Source organism: Sapajus apella, unplaced genomic scaffold, assembly GCF_009761245.1.
Source record: "Sapajus apella isolate SASKATOON/1434 unplaced genomic scaffold, GSC_monkey_1.0 scaffold55, whole genome shotgun sequence".
NCBI lineage: Eukaryota > Metazoa > Chordata > Mammalia > Primates > Cebidae > Sapajus > Sapajus apella.
The window spans coordinates 14,713,370-14,719,595 of record NW_022436995.1 but is presented as its reverse complement, the minus strand read 5'-3'; the positions used below and the strand labels follow the sequence as shown (position 1 = coordinate 14,719,595).

The window sequence follows — 6,226 nt, the reverse complement described above, 5'->3', positions numbered from 1 at the left end:
AGAAAAGAAAAAGCAGGGTGCGGTAGCTCATGCCTGTAATCTCAACACTTTGGGAGGCCGAGGCAGGCAGATCACTGGATCAGGAGATCAAGTCCATCCTGGCCAACATGGTGAAATGCCATCTCTACTAAAATACAAAACAATTAGCCAGGCATGGTGGTGCGTGCCTGTAGTCCCAGCTACTCAGGAGGCTGAGGCAGGGGAATCGCTTGAACCCAGGCAGCAGAACATGCCATGAGCCGAGACTGCGCCACTGCACTACAGCCTGGGCGACAGAGCAAGACTTCGTCTAAAAATAAATAAAAATGGAAAAAAAGAGTACCTATGCTTCACTTGAGGATTAAATGAGTGAGTCAGTGTATGCAAAGCACTTAGTACCTGGCACTTAGTGCTAAGTACATGAGTTGCTTTTTTTCTACAATGGCTGAATTAGCCATTATAGTTGCCTTGCAGAGTTGGACACAGGTATGATAAAATGTTCTGCTGCACACACCCCTACAGGCTTGTGTCCTGCCTCCCCGACAGGGGAGGACCTTGGCTCTGCCTTAGACCTCGCTCTTCACCACCACCACCCCCTCTGCATACACACGCCATGGGTATTGGTGGCAACCAGAATTACTATTATTATCTGTTAAGGTTTGTAGTTTCAGATACTCAGACTCAGACTCTGATGCTAGTGGCTGTCGCCAGCATGCCTGTTTGCGAAGAGAGACCTGCAACTGCAGATCTGGTGGAGGGATTTTAATTAAAACTACATTCTGTTGAAGTATTTATTGGGCTTTGTGACTTTAATTATTTTCTAGGGAAAAACAAAAAATCCACATTTGCCTATGAGAAGACTGTTGATTTCAGAGGAAAGTAGCAACCTGTGGCAGTTTGCTGGAGGCAACTGAGAGGAATTTTCTGAATGGTTCAAATGAAGCTCGATATTATTAATAATCTGGGATCCAGCCCATGACCCTCCTCCCAGCACTTTCATGAAATTAGCTTAATGTACTGGCAAGGACTTTTATTGCCATCAAAATTAACAACAGCTCTTCCAGTGGCAGCTCATGTAATTATCTGGGTCTGTGCTTGTCTCACTGAATAAGAGGAACTGCTGTGTGGACAAGGCAATACTCTTGCATTCAAGGGGCAACATGGCTGAGCAAGGCGGCTCATGCCTGTCATCCCAGCCTTTGGGGTGCCAAGGTGGGGGAAGTATTTGAGCCCAGGAGTTCAAGACCAGACTTCATCTCTACAATTTTTTTTTTTTTAAATTAGCTGGATATGGTGGCACACGTCTGTGGTCCCAGCTACTCTGGAGGGAGGCTGAGACCAGAGGATCGTGTGAGCCCAGGAGGTTGAGGCAGCCATGAGCCATGATCACACCACTGCACTGTAGCCTGGGCAACAGAGTGAGACCCTGCCTCAAAAAAACCAAAACCCAAAAAGCAAAAGGTGTGGGGTGCAGCATGCTTAGCAATCTCACTGTAGTTCAGGAAGGACTGGCTTCCCCAAGAGATGTTCTGAGGCAGCCAGCCCTCCATGGCAGGACTTGCTATCATAAAGGCTAGGGCCAGGTGAGGCAGGGGAGTGGGGGCTGGGGATGGGGTGTAATATTTCCATCAGCAAATAACGAGATTCCCACCTCCAAGGATGGAACTTATTAAGTGTATCATCTCACAAAGCAGGAAGCAAGGCTGGCTTCCCGGCTGTTAATTCTGCAGCTCAGTGATATCAGCAGTCACAAGTTCTTTCATCTCTCCCCTCTGCCACCCTTAATAGGGCTTCCAGCCCAGGGACTGGGTCCCTTGGTGCCTTGGTGTCACTGGAGGGCTTCTGCAGCCACCAAGGAAACAAACCTATTGTGCATTCTTTTTTTTTTTGAAATGGAGTCTCTGTCACCCAGGCTGAAGTGCAGTGGCATGATCTCAGCTCACTGCAACCTCTGCCTCCCGGTTCAAACGATTCTCCTGCCTCGGCCTCCGGAGTAGCTGGGATTACAGGTACATGCCACCACGCCCAGCTAATTTTTGTATTTTTAGTAGAGATGGCGTTTCACCATGTTGGCCTAAAGTGATCCATCCATGTCAGCCTCCAAAGTGCTGAAATTACAGGTCTGAGCCACTGTGCCCAGCCACAAATGTAATGTTAACAGACTAGTGGGTTAAAAAGGCAGGTTTCTCTTTTCTGAAGCCACAGCCTCTCCCTTGGGTCTCGACACCGATTGGCATAGGACTATTCAGCTCCAAACCAGTCACTGGTGAAGGGGAGGAAATTGACTGGTTCAGAGTAATCACTTAGCCCTGATATGGCTATGGAGGCGTCAATCCCAAGACTTACTACAAGCAAGAAATCCCTTTTTTTTTTTTTTTTTGAGACGGAGTTTCACTCTTGTTACCCAGGCTGCAGTGCGATGGCGCGATCTCGGCTCACCGCAACCTCCGCCTCCCGGGTTCAGGCAATTCTCCTGCCTCAACCTCCTCAGTGCTGGGATTACAGGCACGCGCCACCATGCCCAGCTAATGTTTTTTTTTGTATTTTTAGTAGAGACGGGGTTTCACCGTGTTGACCAGGATGGTCTCGATCTCTTGACCTCGTGATCCACCCGCCTCAGCCTCCCAAAGTGCTGGGATTACAGGCTTGAGCCACCGCGCCTGGCCAGAAATCCCTTTTAAATAGAAGCCTTGGGGAATTGCGTGTTCAGAGCAGCCTAATATCGTGTCAAAATGAATTGAAATGAGAGTGACCAGGATTATAATGGACCATGCTAGATACTTCCTTATCCAGAGTTTAGATTAATCTGTATCCACAGTCTGAGATCATAGTCAGGCTCAGGGCGGTGTGTGTGACCAGGTTCCGGAAACTCTGGTACTCATACAAACCAGAGGATTCTTTGCTTTCACGCAACTCTTGGATTGATTATTTTTATATTTACTTCTTATTTACTTATTATTTATTTATTTGGGCTGAGGATCTCACTGTGCTGTCCGGCCGATCTCAAATCTTGGGCTCAAGCGATCCTCCTGCCTCATCTTCCCAAGTAGCTGGGCACACATTGCACCCAGCTCTTTCACGGAATTCTTGAAAGGATGAAAATCTGTTCTTGGAAATGCCTGTGCTGGGATCCAAAGCTATTTTGGGAGCAGTGGAAGCTTCAGTCTTTAGTCGGATATTCATGAACAGGAGATGTTTATGAACTCAAAGATGTCCCTATCTGACTTCACATCCTGAACATGGCTCCCAGTCCCAAGGCCAAGAAGAGAGACACTTTGACTGTCGAGGTGGAAAACAGGAGGAAAACTTCTACCTTGGTCTTAGGAAAAATGTGGGGCAGGGGCTTGGAGCTCCGCCACCTGAAACCTCATTCCAGCTTCACAAACTCTCTGAGTGGTCTTAAGTAACTCCTTGCCCTCTCTCCTAAGTTTCCATCCACGCAATGGCAGGGGAATGGGCTACATGTGTCCTGAGGCCCCTGGGGTGCTGCGACTTTAGAAGAAGCCAGTTTGCAGGTTGAGTTGGGGCTTCTGAGCAGCAGGCTGCCATCTGAAGGGGCTTCCTGCAGGAAGACACCTCCTTGGGAGTCTGGGGTTGTGGTTTCCTGTCTCCCTCATGGCCCTTGGCAATTTCTATGTCTGCCCGCCCACTACACTGCAGCCCACCTCGTCCCTTAAGGCCCACTGGGACCCCAGGACTGCCCCCCATCCCAAAACTGCTGTGCACTACTCTGTGGGCAGAGGGAGTCTTCCTGCTCCAAAACACTTCCCAAAGGGCCTTTCCGTAGCAGGATTCAGGAGCAGTTGGGGCATTGTTATTTGAAGCTAAAATCTGATCACTGAGTATTTCAGGAGCCTGGTACATTGACCAGGGAAGAGCAAGGCTGCACCCCTCCCTGCTCTGCAACCAACCCTCATCCTCCCTTCCCTGGGGCCATCACAGGACATAGAGAGGCCACAATAAACACACATTCAGAGACCACCCCCAACTTTGCCACCACCTCCTTTGGCCTCCTGTGGACTGCAGGAGGGCCAGACCCAGAGTCTCCTCCTCCTCCTCCTCCTCCTCCTCCTCCTCCATCTCCCAGACTCAAAGCTCCCAGGGTGGGGGTGGGGTGGTTGCCCAGGGCTTTCTCCTCCACTGTCCCCATCAAAGCCCAGAACAGCATAGAAAGGGCACACGGGGAGATGAAATAAAACTGACTTCTCCCTCGGAGACCTTCAGTCTCTTACCGTCAATAGGCTCTTTTCATTTGCTCTTGGAAATGGCTTCCCAGAAGCAGACTGAGACAAGGTTTTGTGTGCAGGTGGTTGTTTAAAAAACTGCCCAAGCAAAAAGCAACCAGAAGAGAGAAAGGGAAGTAGGAGAGGAAGAAGACGCAGCCAAGCAAGGGTGTGATTTCAGGGACAGTCTCAGCCTTGGACTGATCCCAGGAAGCTCCAGAGTGAACTTGAATCCTGCTTGTCCCATCGCGAGGCAGGGAAGCTCACTGGCGCAGAAGCACAGCAGTCAGACAGTGGTTAAGTGCTGCCCCTGGGGAGTGGGACTCCCAGGCACTTCCCCTTCTCTGAGCTGTTAGGCAATGAGCTCTAATAGACTGGAAAGACTCTGTGAAGCCTGCACACACCTTAGGGAGATGCAGTGACAGCCTTAAAGGATCACAGAGTCACCCAGCATCAGAGCTTGGGGCCCAGAGGTCCTCTGTCCCTTTCACTTTAGTGGGAGGGAGACAGAGGCCAAAAGAGAGGTCACAGAGCAGGTGGGGATGGGAAACGTCGCCAGCGTGTAGTTGTCTGAGCTGCCTCACCTGGGCAGTCTGGGTTAAGGATGTGCCAAGCCTGGTGACTGTGGGTGAGCTCGCTGACTAGGAGGCCCTTAAGGCTCTTGGACAGATGTGGCCTTGACAGTGGCAAGGGCAGCTGTCTCTGGAGTGGATGGGACAGGCGTCCCCACTTCAGGCCTCCTGTGTTACTACCCCCACTCCACTGCCCACGGGCACTAGAACAGAATCCCATCCATGTGTGGCAGAGACTGAGGTTGCACCCTCGAGTTATCTATAACAGGATGCTGACCCCAAATCAGGCCCCACAGAGAGGGTATCTCATCAGGCAGCTGGCTGGGGCAGAGATGTGGAGGGAGGAGAACCCTCCCGGAGGTGGATCCTGGCATGTTGCAGAGATACCTGCGATTCTGGGCAAGGCCAGTTTGAATGGTCTCGTCTCAGGGAAGCCAGGCATGATTCAGTGTAAGGGGGTCTAGGGCAGGAGATCAGGGGTTAGGAGGAGGAGGAGGAGGAGACTCTGGGCCTGGCCCTCCTGCAGTCCACAGGAGGCCAAAGGAGGTGGTGGCAAAGTTGTTGGGGGGGGTCTCTGAATGTGTGTTTATTGTGGCCTCTTTATGTCCGGTGATGGCCACAGGGAAGGGAGGACTGAGGGTTGGCTGCAGAGCAGGGAGGGGTGGCAGCCTTGTTCTTCGCTGGTCAATGTACCAGGCTCCTGAAACACTCTTCTAGAGTAGATCCTCCTGTATCTACTCTTCACTGGCTTCCTGTGAGACTTTGGAAGTCTCTCTCCCTTCTGGGCCTCAGTTTCCCCTCCTGTGCTGGAAGGCTCAATGTTCTTCCTGCCTGCCTCATCTTGGGGTTGAGTCTGCCACATTCTCACTCCTCAGGTCTGTCCCTACCAAATCCCAGCCGAGGAAGGGCACCTCAGCGCAGCGCAGCGCCTCCCAGGCAGGGATCGCCCAGGTACAGTCCTTTTCTGTGTCCTTTCTGAAGGGCCCCCAAAAGACTTTCCTGGGGAAGCCAGAGGAATCAGGCTGTGAAGGGTGACCCCGTGCAGTGCAGCATCTGTGAACCCTGCAGCCCCATCTCCCTGCATCCTTATCTCCAGACCCAGCTGGGAACTTGATGTATTTATTTGCCTCTCCCAGGGCCCCCCTGTGTCCAACCCACTTATCTGCTGGCTGTCTGGTAGCCCCGTGCAGGCAAGGAGGGAGGGGATTGCTATAAATCCCTCCAGCCTGCAGCCAGCAGGGTGACCCTGTCAGGTAGAGGAGACAATCAAGGTGGCTTGGAGAGATGGGGACAAAAGCACCAGGAGAAGTAGCTTGGGATAGAGTCACCTAGATACTAAGTGGGCTGGAATCAGGGGAGAGGAGACTGAGAGAGGAAGGGGAAGGGAAGAGGGATAGGAGAGGGCAGGGAGGAGAGAAAAAGGGAGAAAACAGAGGAGGAGGGGAGGGGAGG

The 6,226-nt window shown here is 51.6% G+C and overlaps 1 protein-coding gene across 1 annotated transcript in view; it reads right to left on the bottom strand.

Annotated features, from left to right (window-relative positions):
• Positions 1-6,090: 6,090 nt before the first annotated feature.
• PML (promyelocytic leukemia) overlaps positions 6,091-6,226 on the bottom strand; it is a 58,001-nt gene continuing 57,865 nt past the window's right edge. The window contains exon 9 of the transcript XR_004258662.1: positions 6,091-6,102. The gene's annotated coding sequence lies outside the window, so the exon portion shown is untranslated. The remainder of the gene's footprint in view (positions 6,103-6,226) is intronic.